Raw genomic sequence first — 19353 nt, 5'->3', positions numbered from 1 at the left:
TCATTCTTTTTTATAGCTGAGTAATAAAAACCCATTTATCCATTAATCTATCAATGACCTTAAGGTTGCTTCCTTATCCTGATTATTGTAAATAATACTGCAATGAACATAGGGGTGTATATGTCTTTTCCAGTTAGTGTTTTCATTTTCTTCAGAAAAATACCCAAAAGTAGAATTGCTGGATCAATTTTTGTTTGTTTGTTTTGTTTTTTAATTTTTTGAAGTAGCTCCTTACTGTTTTCTGTACTGGCTGCACCAATTTACAATCCCACCAGCAGTATACGAGGGTTCCCTCTTTCCACGTCCCTGCCAAACTTGTTATTTCTTGTTTTGTTGATAGTAGCCACTCTAGCTGGTGTGAGGTGATATCTCACTGTGGTTTTGATTTGCAGTGCCCTGGTGGTTAGTGAAGTTGACTATCTTTTCATGTATCTGTTGGCCATAGAAATGTCTTCTTTTGATAATTGACTGTTTACATCCTCTGATCATTTTTTAATCAGATTGTTTTTTAAAAAAAATATTGAGTTACATGAGTTCTTTATATATTGTGTATGTTAACCCCTTATTGGATACATCATTTGTGAATATCTTCTCCTATTTAGTTGGTTGCCTTTTCATTTTGTTGATGGTTTCTTTCTGTGTGCAAAAGCTATTTAGTTGAATGTAGTCAGTCGCATTTGCTTGCTTGCTTTTTCCTTTTCTCTTTTTTGCTTTTGTTTTCCTTGTCTGCGGAGACAGATGCAAGGAATTAGCACTAAGATCAATATCAAAAGCTTACTTCCTATTTTTTGTCTAAGAGTTTTATGATTTCAGGTCATATATTAAGTCTATTCAATTTTGAGTTTATTTTTGTGTATGGTGTAAGAAAGCGGTCCGGTTTTGTTCTTTTGCATGTAGCTGTCTAGTTGCCCAATACCATTTATTGAAGAGATTGCTTTTCCCCATTGTATCTTCTTGCCTCCATTGTAATAAATTAGTTGACCATAGAAGCATAGAAGGGTTTATTTCTGGGCTCCGTATTCTATTCCATTGCTCTATGAGTCTGTTTTTGTTCTAGTATCATATACTGCTTTGATTAATGTAGCTTAGTAGCATAGTTATAAGTCCAGGAGCATGATACTCCTGCTTTGTTCTATTTTCTCAAGATTGCCTTAATTATTCAGGGCTTTTGTAGAAAGGAGTAACTTCTTGTCAGATCCGATTAAATTACTGTTTTTAATTCCTGATGAGCCTGACAAAAGGGTAGAAGTGTCAGCACTGGCGTTTTCTTTTGTTGGTTTGTGCTTGCATTACTGGCATTATCTTCAACTCTGTTGAAAGGAGTAGTTTCTTGTTAGGAGCAGTTTTAAGCGGCTTATTTTAATAGATTACAATAGTTATGTTAGTTACAACTAAATAACATGTATTATATATATTATTGTATGTAAATATACATAAAATGTATATATAACTTATACATTTAAGTATATGAATAATATATATTTAATAATTTAATCCATGAATCCTTTAACCATCTAACATACAATACAATGTTATGATATGCTTAAAGTGAACAAGTGAATGAATAAACTACTGGGGTGCCCTGTCTGCCTCCTACAGGCTGTCGAATTTCTACTCTTCTCAGACTATATTCCACATACTATGTGTGGCCAGTTGTGATAAAGACTGTGTGTATGAGGACACTGGTATCAATCCATGTATAAAATTTTAATACATCAGTATATTAGGTTAAGCACATGAAAAGGAAGTACGTTTTCCGTCCACATCCCAAAATGTGGTTTGGCACACCATTAGAATGCAGACTTAGTTAATATTTTTGTAACCTTTTGAGGCTGTCTTTGATAGGTTTCCAATATCCATATTTACTTATATTAACCCAAAAGCAAAAATGAGGTTTGGGGAGGAGGAACAGACTATTATTTCTTATAGCAGTAATCACATCAGTTCCCCTTACCCCATTCTTCCTCCTTGAGGGCAGTGTGAGAATGGCCATGTGACCCATGCATGTGCAAAAGGGGCTTTTTGTTTGATTTTGAACCACAGGAGAGGAACCCCAAGATTGTGAATCTGGGAATTTTTTTTACAAAGCTACATGCTGCTCTCCTTCCCTCCTGAGAGAGAAAGAGATGCCTTTGCTCTCAGATGTTTTACAATGCTTTGGAATGTAAACATAGCTGCAGGTTTCATCTCCCCATAAAATGTAAACACGTGGCTCCACCAACCAGGAGGCAAAAGGAAGCAGAGCACTGAAGGTAAGTGTTTCTGTGGAAAGGAGACATTATCTTCATAGCATGCAGTTTCCTTTGCTCAGGAAACCACACCATGCAGAAACATGAAAATATTCATGAAGCATTGTTTCCCTGGTAGTCTTCATGGGGTACAGAAATAAGGCCTCTCATTCTCCTGGCATTACTGTTGGAAGCCTTTAATGACCAAATGAAGTGAGTAGGACAAATTAATGTCATGACTTAACAATCCTCCAGCTGTGAATTTTTGGGTAGGGTAGGTAGGAAAAACTGGTAGAGCCATCATTTGGGAGTTCTAATACTGAAGTTTGTTAAGTCTTTGTGTTTAGAAATGTATTAATAATGTAACATGCAGGATAGAAGGGAAGTAGTTGAGGTAGGAGAAGGGGATCATTTACAAAACTGCTGTAAAATTTGAAATACTAGTAATAATGGTCTAAACTCGGGTGGGCACCAGAAAGTTGTGAACCAATGCAAGGGTGACCCTAAAGTGCTGGGCTCCCTAGGCTTAGCAACTAATTGGATTTGGTAGGTAAGCCTCTGAGTTAGATTTGGCCTGGCACCTTACCTGACTCCCATGAGGTGGAAGATATGGAGACAATTAAAATGTCTTAAGATGCTGCCAGCCAATGGCCTATCTTAATTTTCACTATCCCCAAGATCTTACGTTCTATAACTACAAAGGAGAGTGTGCAGAGTGGGTTTTCTGAGTCTCCATTTTGTTCTTTTTTCAGCTTAATGCAATACCTTACAGTTTTAAATTATTTTTAAAAGTTCAAATTGTTCTAGTCTGACCGTGATGCAGTAAGATCTTTAGGTGCTAAAGTGCAACAAACTGGAACTTTTTGTCAGACATACATGCCGTACTTCAATTTTGAAGGAAAAGAGACAAAAAGTAAGAAAACTAAGAATTGTAAGTAATTTCTTTTAATAGACATTCCAGACCATACAGGGTGTGTATAGACTGCCTTGTCACCTGTGCTTTATCCTTTTAGCAGACATTCATTGAGTATCTGCTGTACCAGAGTCAGTGCCAGACACATTCACATTCAGCTTCTCATTTCATTCTCCACAAAAGTCCTTAAAGAGAGGATTATTATCATCACATTACAAGAAAGGAAATAGTGTTAAAGAAATGAAGCAATTTGCTTAAAGTAGAATTCAAACCAGATTGGCACAGAAATAGAGTTCTTCCTGAAGACCTGCAATATGTAGTAATCAATACTAGTTCACTTGCTACTCTGTCAAAATCTTTTCTGACCATACTAGTTATTCCTCTTGCTTTGAAAAAAAATTTTTTTCCCAATGATCTTCCCCAGCCTTCCTTTTACTTCTGCTATACTTTCCCTCAGAGATTTCTCTTAACTGTGTGACTTCAGTGATCTATTCTGGGTGGATGACTCACCAAGTCAGTCAGCCTTGCTCCCTTAGTTCCGTGTCTTAATGTCTGAGTCAATGGCACTATATTTAGCTTCGCTAGGACTCCTTATCCATAAGTTATGGCTAGTAATATTACCTTACAAACCTAGCAGGTGGATTAAGTGGAATAATGGAACAAATGCACCTGACATACAAAGTGCTCAAAAATGATAGGTGCTTTCCTAGCTCTCCAGTCTCTAGTTTTCTCCAAACTAGACAAACTCAGTTTCAATTCACTGTTGAAATTTAACTTTATAATTTCTCTTGATCCCTAATTAGCAATTCTTTTTAGTTTTCAAATTCCTATGAAATCCTCCCAATTACACAGGGTGAAAATCCACTCATTTTAATAATCTCCTTTTGCCTGTCATGTCCAATTAATTGGTAAGCCTAGGGAGCCCAGCACTTCAGGGTCACCCTTGCATTGGTTCACTCCTTTCTGGCTCCCACCCTAGTTTAGACCGTCATTACTAGTATTTCAAATTTTATAGCAGTTTCATGAATGATTCCCCTTTCCTAGCTCACCCACTTCCCTTCTATCATGCATATTACATATTCCCATTAATCATTTTTTACACAGCAATTTAGCATTATCACTCTTCCAAAACTTTGTAATCTACCTGCATGTTCTGTAAGATACAGTCCAAACTCTTTGACATTTTGACCAATCTACATTTCCAGTCTTCTTCCCTACCATTTTCCAAAGATATCTCCTCCCCACACAGTTAGGACTAGATTGCAAGAAACAGAAAACCTGACAATTGCTCAATCAAATCTCGAAGCAGAAGGTCCAGGGTAAGTCTCCAAGAAATCATCAAGAACCAAAGCTCCTATCCAATTAATTTTCCATCCTTAATGTGTGGCTTTCAAAATAAAATGGTGGCTAATATATTTCCATTCCAGGAGGAAGGAGAGGGAAGGCACAAAAGGAGCTCTGCCTTTTATTTGGGAAGGATGCTCTCTCTTTTGTCCCTTTCCGACCCTCAGGGACTTCCATTGGTGGCTCATTGGCCAGAATGATATCACATGGTCACGAAGAAATGCAAGGGAAGCTGTGGAAGCAAGTTTTCAAGTTGGATATGTTGATATGCTAAACAATGTCTAAGAAACAAATGTATGTTAGTCTGCTTGGGCTGCTATAACAGAATACTATGGACTGGATAGCTTACACAACAGAAATTTATTTCTCAAAGTTATGGAGGCTTGAAAGTCCAAAATCAATGTGCCAAAGATTGGAGGCTAGGACTTCAACATACGAATTTTGAGGGGACACAATTCAGTCCATAGCAAAAGTGATAAAAAGAAGCAACAAGCAGAGTCTGCCACACAAGCCAACTGAGCTCCTACATTTATTTTGAGTATCTCCTCCCTTTTGCTACTTCTTTATCCTTGTTCAGTAACTTCTTCTGGCCATATCTCTGTTATCAAAATTTTCTCCATGAAAAGACGCCAGTTGCCACAGTCAGGACTGATCCTGTTCCTACTTCTAGCTGCCATAGTTCCATATGGGAGTCATCAAATTAGATCTTGTATGCTCTTTATGTGCAGTTCTTAATAGTGACATTTATTTAACGTTTATTTGTCAGGTACTGTGCAGCCCCTTTATATATATCATTTCTAATTCTTTCAACAACACTGCAAAGTTGGATTACTTCACATATGAGGAAACTGAGGTGCAGAGAGATTAAGTAATTGCCCAAGAGAATGGCGGAGACAAGTTTTGAACATAGTTAAGTTTGGTTCTGCAGTTCTTTCCACCACACCATGCTGCCTCTCCAAATAGATTGTCTGTGCCTCCCAGGCAGTGATCACATCCCTTTCCATATACCTCTTTGCATTCCCACACTTAGCAATGTGTGTTTTACATGGTAGAAATGTGTTAAATATTTTTCTGAATGAATGATAGTAACAATGGCCCAAGGTAGTCCAAAATCCAGATTTAACAAAAACAATTATGTCCATAACAAAATTGCCGATGTGGTGTTAATTGTTGAAGCTGAGCAGTAAGGGCATGGACTTGCATGATTCTGTTCTCTTTAATTTTTATGTGTTAGAATTTATAAAAGTTCTATTTTTATATAAATTCCAATTTTATATAAATTCCATTAAAGCCTTAAGTGAGATATAATATTCATTGGTTGGAAGGCTCACTATTTTCAGGATGCCATTTTTCTCCAATATGATATGTAGACTAAATGCAATCTCAGTCAAAATCCCAGCATGCTATTTTTCTAAAAATCTACATGCTGATTCTATAATTTATATGGAGAAGTGAACAGTTTTGAATAGTCACAACAACTTTGAAAAAGACTCACACTACTTGATTTCAAGCCTACTGTAAGGCTAAGGTAATCAAAGGCAGTGTGGAAAAGGCAGAAGGACAGATACATACGTACAGCAGTGGAGCAGAACAAAGTGTTAAAAAATAGATCCAACGTTTTATAGTCATCTGATTTTCAAGAATGGTGCCAAAACACTCCAATGGGAAAAGAAAGATCTTTTCAACATATAGTGCTGGAATGACTAAATACTCATATGGAAAAACATAAATAAACCTGGACCCTTCCTCACATCATGCACAAAGACTAATTTGAGATGACTCATAAATCTAAATGTAAAAACTGAACTATGAAGCCTCTAGAAGAAAATATAGGAGACTACATTGTGGCATGATGGCAGTTCAAGGTAATTAGGCAGAATAAAAAAGGAATGATTTTAAAAATTGGTAAGTCATACTTCATTGCAACTAAAGACTTCTGCTTATCAAAAGACACCATTAAGAAAATTTACAGGCAAATCACAGACAGAACCATATTCCTGATGATGGATTTGTTTTCAGACTACATACGACACTTGTACAACTCAGTCATAAAACCTCAAAAAGCCAATTTTAAAAGTGGAATTTTAAAAACAGAAGTCAACAGGTGATGTTCTTTGCAGAAGCCTAGAAGGTCCCCGCTGCCACCTGGGAGCACATTACTGTTGGAGCATGAAGATGGCATCATCTCTGCTCTGAGATTTCTCATGAGTTTTCCCTGGGCCAGACTCACAGAATGTACTTCTGAAGGGAAAGGGTAAAGGTCTGCTCTTCTGTTTGTTTAATGGAATAACATTTTATACACCTGAAGTATGAAAGAGCTCCCAGAATACTGGGAATTAACCATTGTTTTTTTTCTTTTTTGGTTTTTTTTTTGGTGGGGAGCTGATTTTGGTTTTGTTTTTTGAGGGAATTCTGTTGATTTTTTTTTTTTAAGGATAAAAGCTCACTAGCTGTATTTCAGAGTTCACAATTGATAAATAGCACTAAGAAAGAAAAGCATTTCCCCACTATGCCCCAAAATATCCAAAGAAATACCCATCTGAATTGTCCTCAATTTTTTTCTTCTCTGAAACTACTCTTTTTATCATACAAATTTTGTGTCTGGAACTTTATGTAACATTTTAAGAATGGCGTTTCTTCCAGACACTTAAATAATTTTATTAATGGGTTAAAATATGTGGTCCTTTACAAAATTATGTGACTCATCGATAGGGTCATACCTAACTTAATAGTTTAAAATGGAACCTTTTCTCATCCCTTTTGTATTAAAAAAAATTAGTATAATTTTACTCACATAAAACCTCAGGTTCGTAATAGACATTTCAGCCTAAATCCATTTTGTGTTACGAATTGGATGACCGAAGAAGCTCCACCTTTCTCACAAGGGAATAAAGAACTCAGATCCAGCTTCTAAGTCTAGACATGGCTCAATGCTTTCAGTAGAAGCTAAAGAAATTGTAGAGAGTTACGGGTCTTTTTCCTGCATGGTTGACCTGACATCTTGCTATTCCTTGTCTCAGTTTCCTGTATGTTAGTTACCAAGAAGTGGGCGGCTAACACAAAACTTTATTCTTTCACAGTTCTGGAAGCCGGACATCTGAAATTAGCATCACTGAGCCAAGATCAAGGTGGGTGCAGGATTCACTCCCTCTGGAAACTCTAAGGAAGAATCTGTTCCTTTCCTCTTCCAGCTTCTGGTGACTGCCCAGATTCCTTGGCTTGCAGCCTCCCCTCCAAAACAATTTAAATAGAAAGGGGTGTGTGGTCATAAAATTGCCACATTCCCTGCAATCTCCATTGCTTTGTGTACAGCAGCTAGATTGCTATTAACTTACATTTGACTGGTTCATTTGAATATTCAAGTCAAATCAAATATTTATTGTCCACCTACAGTTTTCTCTTCCCTCTTTGTTAAAATATGACAGTATGTAAATCTTTGGATGAACAATACAAAATAAAAATATAACAAAGCTCAAATTTCAAAAGAGCATTTTAAGAATCTAAGCTCAGATTTTACCTGAAGAATTATTAATTCCATGAACATCTGTGATATGCCTCTCTATGTATATATATTATGCCATATAAATTCTATGCCAGGCATTATATGCCAAGTTCTGAAGAAGAAGATGATGAAAAAAGACCTGGTGCCTACTTCAGGAAGTCCGTGTGGGGGACGAAGAGACACGTGGAAGCAGATCCTAATTCAGCAAGGTAAGAGCCATTGAAGTGACTAAGTGGCTTCTTTTTCCTCAGAAGTGATATTTGAGGTGATCCTTGAAGGGCAGGGCGTTCTGAAGGCACACAGGAGTCAGAGAAGGCATTCCAGGCAGAAGCAACCACAAGGTCAAAGGCACGAAGGTAGAAGTGTGGGTGGTGGTCACTGGCGAGGTCAAATGGCTGGGAGGGTACGACTGGCGTTTTTATCATCCGCAAGAGCTTAGACTTTATCATTCTGGCATCAAGAAGCCCCTAGAGGTGGGAGGGATGCCAGTAAGCTTTGCCTTATCAGTGCGACCTTGTCTTCCTGTTGTCTGCTCCAGAGTCAGTTGCAAAGCCAAAGATGTTGTGGACCACCTCAGGCGCTCTGCTATAAAAGCAGACTGCCTGCTGAAAAGCTGTTTGCAAAGCCAAAGGAAGTGATGTAGGAGTCTATATTTTAGGAGTAATCCTTCACTCCTTTATTATGACTTTTGGAGATACCAAAATGGCCTGACATAACGGGGAATTGGGAAACTGTTGCTCAAATCCAGGTCGAGACAGTTTGGTTTATACCTCAGTCAGGGTGTCAATCTGGATGTCCATTTTCTTGCTTTGTTTTCTCTGAGCTGGCTTCAGATCAAGTATGACTATCATGCTTTTTGTTGCCTCTGCACCCCCATCGTACTTGTAGGAGAAATAGCTTAAATTTAGGACAGGACTGAACAGTACGTGTGCTGGCTGCCCCTCTCTGACTAGCGCATGTTTCTCAGGAAGGCTGGTGGCAGGGAGGAAACAGGCCAGAGGAGGGACCATGGGAGAAGGAAAGGCCACTCCCAGGTCCCAGCTGATGACAGCGAAGGCCTGATGAAAGCAGAGGCTGAGGCCAGCCTGAGGCCAAACTCTCTCAGGGAAGGATAGCCACCCCACCTAGACCTTGTCTTTCTTCCTTTACGCATCTAGGCTTCTAGAATTGGCTCACACTCTGGCCCTAAGAAGTAAAAACATACGTAACATGTTTTAAACAGTGGGAGATATTTTTTCATCTTTAATATGCCCTTCAGCATTTTTAAAACATTTCAAAGCAAGAGAACAGCATTTTTAAACAAAAGGATAGCATTTAAACAAGAGGATAGTATTTTTTAGACGGAAGACAGCTAATAATAAAAGAAATTTCTACATGATGAATAACTAGAGAATTCTGAGGGTCAACTCTATAATTGGAGATACTCCCACTGCATTGTCACTGGGAAAAGGGACAAGTGGTTGACCATATTGTAGACATGTTCAAGAATGTCATGGGAATTTTTTTTTTAAACTGCTTTGTCATCCCTGGGGGAGAGAGGGAATTCAATTCCAGTGGTTTCAGTGGCTCATGGGATCTGGAAGCTTTGTGTGGCCTCATGATATGAGGGGTCAGCCTCTCCTCTCCCATCCATTGTGGTCACTGAGGGTCCGCTGAGCCAGGGCTCTTTGCCTCTGCTCTGTGCTTGGCAGAGACCTATGTCTTTTATCCCCCCTTCTCTTTAGCCTACTCTCAAGCTGAATTCATCCCATTGCCACAAAAAGCAGATGTGACTGCTATGAGCAGAACGCTGCCTGGCTCACTCTATTAATCATCTTAGCAACTTTTCTGCAGTTCTCGTCATCACTGAGGAAGCAATCTAAAACAATAAGTTTCCCTTTCGCTTACTCAAACCTGGGGAAAGAAAAGGACGTCAAATTCTCATCGCTGTTCGTGATGTACCTAACTAGCTCTATCGGCTCTTCTTCTTTTTTTTTCCTAATAGAGACAGGAAGGGTTTGAAAATGTTATATAGTCCAACAGAGACAGTTTTAAAGTTTCTCTCTGCCTCCCAGAATAGCCTCTTCACTGAGTGCCCTTTCCTCACCTTTACCATTATGTTTGAATTTCTAATTTAAGTTTATAATTCAGTGAGCACATATTTATTGACTTTCTTCTGTTAGTCGCCCTGTCCTGAGTACTCTATTTTCCTGTCAAATTCTAATTGAGAAATGCCAGCAAAACCCTTCATTCTGATGCCTCTGGGTGTGGAAGAGTCTTTTTGCTCAGACTATCCCAACTGCTACTTTTACAAATGTTCTATTTAATGAAGAGACCAAATGGAATAATTTGGACCAGAAACTGATGGTTTGGGAACCTGAGCTATCCTTATTTTATTTTCTTCTCTGTTGATTGAAATCACTGAACAATAAATTGCAACACATCTACTGAATGTTGTGTTGATACAGAGTCTGAAGAAAATATCATCAGCTCTCTCAATAATACATTCTGCTCTTCAAAAGAGATATAATATTAAGACACAAAGGTTTTAAAACCAAAATTTTAGAAATATGTAATTTATTTTAACAATTAGGGAAACAAGTTTTAGTAACAAGGTTATAATATGTGTGTTGGTCCACTGAGCCCTTGAAAAACTCTAAATATTTCTTAAAATGGGGAGCTCTTAAGAGGTCAAACAAATGTGCTGTGTTGTTATACAAACATAGCTAAAGCTATGACTTATTTATAGATAAATGGCTTTGCAAGTCTTATTCCAATTTATTCAGTCTTTCCCATTTAAAAAGTGCATTGTCTATTTATCGGGTTCAGTGCTCGGCACTGGGAATGCAGAGATGAGCCTTGTCTAAGGAGTTTGTAGTGTAGTGACTTGGCTATAATCTCACTTAACAATTTAATACATATTATTACATCCCGTAACTTCAAACTCTGGAGTTTAAGGAGAGTTGAAGTAATGATATTCCAGGGTACTCATTTACTCAATTAACTACTGATATTTAAACAAACTCAAGTCTCTCACATTAAAAACAATGATTCCACTGACCTCTCCAGCTGCTTCCTTCTTACTCCCTCTTCACAGCTAAACTTCTCAAGAGCTTGGTGTCCCCACTCTCTTTCTTTCCCCTCCATCCCTCACTTCCAATCTTTCACCTCCATCAACCAAAACAACTCTAAGGCTCCATGGGCCCTTTTCAGTCTCATTTTACCCAATTTGTCCCTTCTAGAAACACTTCTTTCCTTTGCTTCCATACTTTCCTGGTTTCCCCCGTACCTCCAGTGTCTCTTTTGTATAGATTCTTGTATATGGCTGTTACTGGTTAAAATTTCTCAAAGCCAACTCCTAGGCCACTTTTTCTTCTCCTTTGCTAATTTGTACTGAGGTACTCTCACCCATTCATATGCTAACAATCCCATATTTACATTTCCTTCCCACCCCTCCCCTCTGAACCCAGACCTGGGTATCCTGATATACACTCTCCATCCCCACCTGGAGATCTCAGAAGCTCCTCAAACTCAGTGCTCCATCTGGAACTCCTGACCCTCACTCCATGCCAGTGTTTGATTTCTCAGCTAAAGGCATGTACTCCACTCAACTGCATAATCCTGAGCCCTGGGAATTGGTCTGGAAATTCTCTTCCCCTTAGCCCTGCCTCCCATAGGATCTAGTACACTTAAAACCCTTCAATCAGTGAGCATTACTTGCAGCAGAAAGATCATAATCTGACCCCTGACCAGCCCCATTTCGCAGCAGGCTACCCCCTGCTCCCTCTATTCCCGGCGTGCTAATTTACCTTCAGTTGCTTTAATGTGCCATGTTCCTTTCAGCCACAGGGTCTAGCACAGTTGTTCACCTTGCTTGAACTTCTTCCCCCTCTGTACTCCCTTGGTAACTCCCACTCATCTATCAGATGTAAGGTTACTTCTTCATAGAAGCTCTCCTGACCCCTGAGACCAAATCAAATCCCCCTTCTTACACTCTTATAGACCCTACTTTCTCTTCATAGAAATTATCATTTGGATTTATAATATTTATATCACTTATATTTGTTTTATAAATTGTTTATGTGTTTTGATTGTCTATATTGCCACTAATCTGTCAGTTCAATGAAGGTAGGGCCTATATTTATTATTCTTACCATGTTATCCTCAAAGCCTAGTGCAGTACCTGGCAAGTAGTAGGAAGTCAATAAAAATTTGTAAAATGAACAAAGAAACGAACAAATGAAGGTCATAGTGACTTGCTCAAAGTCAAGATAGAAAGACTGAGACTAGACAATTTCTAGAGAGTTAATAGCCAGACAATCTCCAGTCTAGATTACTAGCCTTCTCACAAAGAGCTTTTCCTGGATTGTTCTGAATTACTGGTACCAAAGCAACTTTGTAACTCATCGAGTTCAATTTCTCAACCCTACCATTTTCTACAGATAGCATTTATTCAGCAAGAGGATGCTGCTTTTTTCCATGAAACACGTGCTATCTTTTTGCTCTATTTTGAAGGGGTATTATGATAAACTGTGCCACTATTGAAAACTTGCCAAGCTTCCTGAGATTCTCAGAACAAATATAAGGTGTAGGTCACAAAAAGCAATTTTGTCTCTTGGAGTAGAATTTCCTATTCAAAAAATGCTGTTAATTTGAGAAGCCGATATTTGCAAACGAACATTCTATTAGGAGGGATAATCCTCATCACATTCCTAGCTGCTGTATATACACCGTCTTTTGAAAGTGAAAAAGTAGAAAGCCACTTGGCTGCATGGAAGTGCCTGTGTATTTTATAAAAAACACATAAAATGTTCCGTGGTTGGAGGAGAGGTTGCTGTATTTATAAGACAAACAGGTTCACTGTTACCCCTGAAGAAGCATGAAGTAGTGATTCTCAAGGGTCTTTGTGCCATGGATGAAAATGGAATCATTATTTTTGAACTGCGCCTGCTCACGTCAGAGACACCTACCTGCAACCGGTCCACTGGTTATAAGTAGCCGTGATTGCCTTACTGATTGTAGGTGGGGTACCAACCAGGACCAGCCAAAGCCCAAACCTGGTAAGTTTTATTAGCCCTTCTGTGTATTTCATTTCCATTTCATGCCTTGGGGTGGGAGACAATCTCTACTTAGGCCAGTGTGGTCTGTGTCTGTCTCAGATGTGTGTACAGCGCATTTCTCGGTTTGGGGTATATATTTTTCTTTCTCTTTGGAGACTACTGTCTTAACATTTATGAGTAACTTAAGATTTGTTTGCTTGTTCTTTTTTATGAAGTGCATTTTCTTTGGAGACCACAAAGTGCATTTTTTCAAAGATGAAAAGCCATACTTAGACTTTGTAGGTTGTATTCATAATTGCTTTGTGTATCACTATGTAACATTTTCTTCCTCGTGGACTCTTTTAAGCTAATCAGCTGTATCTGGGGGGCTTCATATGCAGATGAATCCGGAGAAAAACAAGTCTGCAAAATTAGGGTGAACTGATACACTACTTCTCCATTGTCTGTCTTTTAAAAATGTTTCTTCTTTCTCTTTTCTCTGTTTTTGCTCCCCTCTTCTTCTCTCTCTCCTTTTCTCTCCTCTCCTCTCTCTTCTCTCCCTCTCTGACTGCCGATATTTCCCTCGTCCTTGCTCTTGCTCAGCTTCATTCCGCCATGCCCAAAGCATTCCTGCTGCTGTGTGTTGGCCTGGCACTACTCGGGCTTGGTCACGGAGCCATGCCTGAGAAACGAAGAGAAATGGAAGCGCCCGCAACAACCCCAGAAACCGAGATCTGGTAAGAACATAGTCAGGGACAGCTGAGAGGCCAGAGCGGAACAGTGGCCCCTCTCTGGGTTTATGCACACTGCACTCTGCTGGACCACAGTGGGAGAGGAGGCTGCCAAGCTCTGGGAAGATTCTTCAGCAGGACATGTAGAGGGTCTTGCTAGCGTAGTGGCCGTGTGTCCTATTGTTCCCTCTGGCCAATCTTACATTTGTTTCTGTAAGGAGAACAAACATATATTTAGAAAGGATCTTACACACACACAGCACATTACATTTGCAAATGATCTTTAGAGAACACACTGATTTTATAGACTTAGTTTCTGATACATATACAAAATCAAGAGGAAATTGCTTTTTTGCATAGCTTAGATTGAATTGATAATAAAACAGATTCTCATACAACCAACACATGCAAAGCTCAATTGCAAAAACTGAAAGTTGACCTTTTGGTAGTCTTTGGTAGGCATTATTTTCAACATAAGGCTGTCTAAGAAGAAAACCGTAAAGATATCAGTAAAAATTCTCTTTTAAAAATATGCTAAGTTCAATAAACATACTAACATTACTATTTCAAAGCATAGTTGCTCTCAAAGAAAATATGTTAAGTTCAATAAACATACTAACATTATTATTTCCAAACATAGTTTCTCAAAGAAAATTATGTGAACTATAACAACATAGGATTAAAACAATCAAATAGCCCTTTGCACAGCTTCTGTGCAAACCGTTAGACAAACAGGTTCACTGTTACCCCTGAAGAAGCATGGAGATGTCATTCTCAGGGGTCTTTGTGCCATGGATGAAAATGGAATCATTATTCTCCTCCAACCACGGAACATTTTATGTGTTTTTTGTAAAACCTTTTCCTAAAGGAAAGCAGGAAAACCCAGGTCTGAAAAGAAACTGTAGCCGAAGACAGACTGGGACGTCCCCACCCTTCAGAGAGGGTGCGCCGAGCTCTGATCACTGCGGTGGTCGATTTAATCTCTGGCTTCAGTACTCAGAGGTGCTAGCAAAGACCCCTTTGACCATGGTGCTACTAAGTAGGTGATATACCTCCCTTGATTTCCACAAGAATGGTGAATTACCTTGCTTAGGGCTGAAATGTCAGAAAGAAGGCATGATAAGTGACAGTGGAGAGGAAGGTGGAATAGAAGTAACCAAAGTTTGTACTTCTATTTCGAGGTTTCCCACTTCCTTCCGCTTAGATTAGGACTAATGTCAACTCAGGGGGAAAACAGAGATGGGGAAAATATTCATCTCTGAGCTTTTTGGATGTTGAATTTTTATACGGCACTGATCGTTTTCTTTCTTCAGTTTTTCAGAACCCTTCGTGCATATTTTAAGGGAAGAGGTCTTGATCTTGGGAGGTTCCCAAATACTTTCGTCATGAACCAGAATCCCAGACCTGTGTCTTTTGAATCAGAGTTTATTGCTTCTGCGTTTGCAGATTATGAGGAGCAGAAAAACTCCTTTCCCAGTTTCCTCAAAGGCTGACTGTTTCTTCTGAGCACAGGTAAAAATGATCCCTTTATTCCCAGGATTTGTCCAAACATCCAACTTAAGTCATAAAGAGATTTTGAAAGTATTTATTTGAAAATGATTTTCTTTTCCTCAGAGAAATTAATGCTCAATTCTGATGATACTCATTGCTGTTAATATTTGGATTTGGTTCAGATGTCTATGATTTGGTTTTAAAAAGAAATGATAGTTACGATTTTTTAAGCATAGTTTTCTTGGGAAGAGGTATATTAAAATAGTAGAATTATCACCTTTAATAGCATTATTAAATATAGTGGAATACCACACACTTTTACCTATATCTTTTTTTCAGACTCAGGTCATATAGCTAAAGTTAGGTAGAAAATCATATATAAATAAGTATGTGAATTGTGCAGTTGGATAAAATAGAAAGATAAAGTTAAAAGAAAGGGTCTCTGGAGGAGAAATAATAAACATATATTTGAGCTTCAACTTCCTCACCTAAAGAAAATAAAAGGAATATTAGTAAAGATGTTATTTTTCTCATAGGAAAAAAATTAGAAATATATTTATGAGATTTGAATTTTGTTAATCTTATTCTTTTTGCATTCTTATCAAATAAATGCTTGCTATTTATAAAGTAACAGGTATGGCACATTAGAAGAAAATGCACTATGTCTCTAGTTTATTAGCGTTGGTTTGGATGAATAATAAAGGGAAGTGAATCATAATCGAAATCCACTCCCCATTCTTCCGTGGTGTGGGTGTAGGGATGAAGTTGTGAGTAAGCATACCATTGTTACACTGCATTGTGCATGTGAAAATATTTTGATTATTAGTTCTTTTGAGTGTGATTTTTAAAAATAATGATTGTCATTCTAAAAAGAAGACGTAATTTACCATGTGGCATATGCACTTGAAAACTTCTATCCTGAGAAAATAGAATAAGCAGAAAGATGTTAATGAAGGGTTACCTTGACTTTTCTCACATGTAGGCCCTAGGCTATCAGACACTAATACAGAGAAGTAGTTACTGATACCACAAGGGCTACTTCAGTGTGGGAGAGTGGTGCATGCACGTTGGTTGTAAGCCTTCGTTTCTTCATCTATAAATTGCAGGTGCTAATGTCTAACTCACAGAGGTATCAGAGAAAATATCAAATGAATACTTCCAAGTGAGCATGAAATGAAGTAATATTTAAGGCAGGAAAACAGAGCAAGCACCCAGTTGGTAGTGTTGTAATATAACGGAAATTAATTGGCTTTGTGTAAGAAGCTAAGCAAATGTTTGGAGAGTATTTCATAATTACAAACTCTCCTTTCCTAACATCTCTGATTAGAAAATGAAAAAACAAAGAGTTTTCACTGAACTATGTTGATCTTTGGGTCTTTGTGGTGTTTGTGTAGTTTTTATTTACTATTTCATAATATTTTCTTGTTCTTCCAGGTTCTGGCTATTTTAGAACTACAGGTGAAGCTTCTCATTAAAAAATTTTAATCATGGTCATGGCTAAACATTTTTTCCCTCTACTTTTATTTGTCAATGTGTAATGATTTTATTCTACGTTTCCAGATTTGCATATAAATAGATTGACCCTTGGGAGATAATCTGACTCAGTGGTCTATTTTTGGAGTTTTTTTCCCACTCTATAACCATGAACATTGATGTAGAACACTGCAGATATTTTGTAAGAGCTACGGGACATTACGAGTCAAAAGAGATGATGATCTTCTAAATTACATGTTTACTTGAAGCTTGTCTTTAAAACTTGTCTTGTATGCTTATTACCTGTTATCAATCATTGTTTTTATTTCAAAGGGACTTTGCAAATTTTTACTGTAGTTCATCATATGTAATAGGGATTTAGGCTTAAAATTTGTCTTTTTCCTAAAGAGGAGATGCATATGTTACTGAAAGATCTCACAATCTAAGTTTCATACCAAGGGAGAGTAAGTGATAAATATCCATAAATAAGTTGAAATGGAAAACAAAGAAATTTGGGAGACTAGGAATTGCTAGGATCTCTGTGAGATGTTCTCTGCCACTATGTTTAGAGGTGGACCCCGTGCTACACCAAATATCCTAGCCCCACCCCAGCTCTGATTCTCTTTTGCACACAACCTCCTTAAGAACGGAGAGTAGAAATGGGTGGATTTCCCTTCTTTTACAGCCAACCGTGTCCTCCTCCCAACCAGATGGGGCTGAATTATTCTGATTCTCGTATCCTCACTTGGAATAGCAACTTTTCCTGTATCTTTATGGAGAGCTGCATCATTTTCCCTGTGATTCCTGCAAAACAAGCGTTGTACCTGAATGCAAACATTGGTGTCCTAATCACATTAACCTGTGCATTCCAAAATAGTCTTCTGTGGCTTTTTTGTGGATGATTGATACTGAATATAAAAATAAAATATTTATGCTAAGACAGATTTCTGTGGCTGGTTTAATATGTTCTATTGTAACTAGTTGATATATGTCTGTTTTTCCTGGAGGGATGTGTGAGGTATTTATGAGCAGAGATCATACCTAAGCCATTTATATTTCTTCAGCACCTAGCATAATGTCTAGCATGTAGCATGTGTTCAACAAATAGTTGTTGAATTGAAAGTAAACATGTGCTATTCTGCTATTGTTTACACAGAAATGGAAGCTACTCCTAGTTCACGTCAAGATTGTGTTTTTTACCATTTAAGAGATGAAAGTAATCATTGAGGAGCTATTCTTCATAAAAATATAAACTATTCAGATAAATGGTAGAGGGGTAGGGAGCATTTCACCCCTGTCCAATTCCACTCAAGTACTAACCAGTCCTTGGTTTTCCCTTTGCTTTTTGCCCCCTTGCTCTGGGTGTCAAGACATCCGCAAAGGGAATACTTACCAGTTTCAGAGCCTTTAACAAGGATGGGAATCCACAGAGGACTTTCAGCTATGAGCTTGCAAGGCCTCAGGGCAGAGGCATGCATCCTTCTGCTGGAGAATTCCTCACAATTGGCAGCTGGCTGTTGCAATGACAACACTCCATACGGACTAGAGTTTATTCCTCGTGATGCAGTTGGCAGTTGGGGAACGACAAGTCTTCATTATATGTGACCATTTAGCACATCTGGTGTCCAGACACTATATGTTAGTCGTTTCCACACCCTGCCCAATTATTTGAACCTCCCTACTCTAAAAGCCCCCTGGGAAAGTGATTTTGCTTGGCTGAGAACAGTTGCTAGGAAAACAGCAGAAGTGTGGTGTTTCCTCCATTGAAAATAAATGTTTTACAGATGATCTAGGCTCTCAGGTGGTCTGCAGTAATTCTCTCCATGGGTCCTTGACAGCCTCTCAGCATTGACTCTGCTCCTCATTGATGCGTATCTCATCCCCAGGACATGGCCTATTGTCCCCTATCCCAGATCTAGGGTGGTCCAGAACTGTTAAGGGTGTGAGCTTCTACCCTATTTGTAGGCTACATGGTAGCCTGCTACAGTTTCATAGACCCTGACAGGCAAGAGACTCCTGGGTCTGAGGTAATGGACATTATTTTCACGGCATGGCAGGCAGCATAAGGTTGGCATTCACACTGGATCTCGTCCTCCTACAAGTATTGTGGGGTCCCTGTGGAGGTGAGTCCAGGTATATGCTGGGCATAAGTAGGCTTGTGCCACAGCTGATGAGCCCAAACTTAGGAAATTCTCCATGTTAAAGGGAACTACTAACAAACATGCCCAACCGTTGCATCAGAGGGAAACATTATTTATATTTTACTGGTTAGAAAACAGATCTGTCCTCCACCCCAGAGGGAGATAATATCTTAGTCTTTCAAGGCTCTTCTACAGACCTCCTTGAAAAGATAACCCAGAAAGAAAGCTGTCACAAACTTCGGCAGAAAAGTGATTAAACTACGGGAAAATTATCTCCTGAATAGGGTCACACCCCATCCTTGCTCATCCCCTTGATGAAGAGAAAGGATGAGGTCATCTCCTCCCTGTGTATTCTTAATTCTATTGTCATGGTGGAAATTCAATGTTCTGCTTTCTTTAGACATTCCATTTTGAGTCTCAAAAACCAGTCTGAAAGTTGTAAAAGTTTCCTTTTGCTATTTTCATTACTGCTATAACAATTCCACTTTCTCTCAAGGTGATAAGGATGCCTC

At 38.6% G+C, this 19353-nt stretch overlaps 1 pseudogene; it reads left to right on the top strand.

Moving 5' to 3' along the window:
* Window positions 1–2258: 2258 nt before the first annotated feature.
* Window positions 2259–17640, top strand: LOC140845016 (uncharacterized protein C2orf66-like; annotated as a pseudogene).
* The last annotated feature ends 1713 nt before the right edge of the window (window positions 17641–19353 follow it).

Source organism: Manis javanica, chromosome 12 (assembly GCF_040802235.1).
Source record: "Manis javanica isolate MJ-LG chromosome 12, MJ_LKY, whole genome shotgun sequence".
NCBI classification, from domain to species: Eukaryota; Metazoa; Chordata; class Mammalia; order Pholidota; family Manidae; genus Manis; species Manis javanica.
The sequence above is the reverse complement of the archived record's forward strand: the minus strand, read 5'-3'. Positions and strand labels throughout refer to the sequence as shown.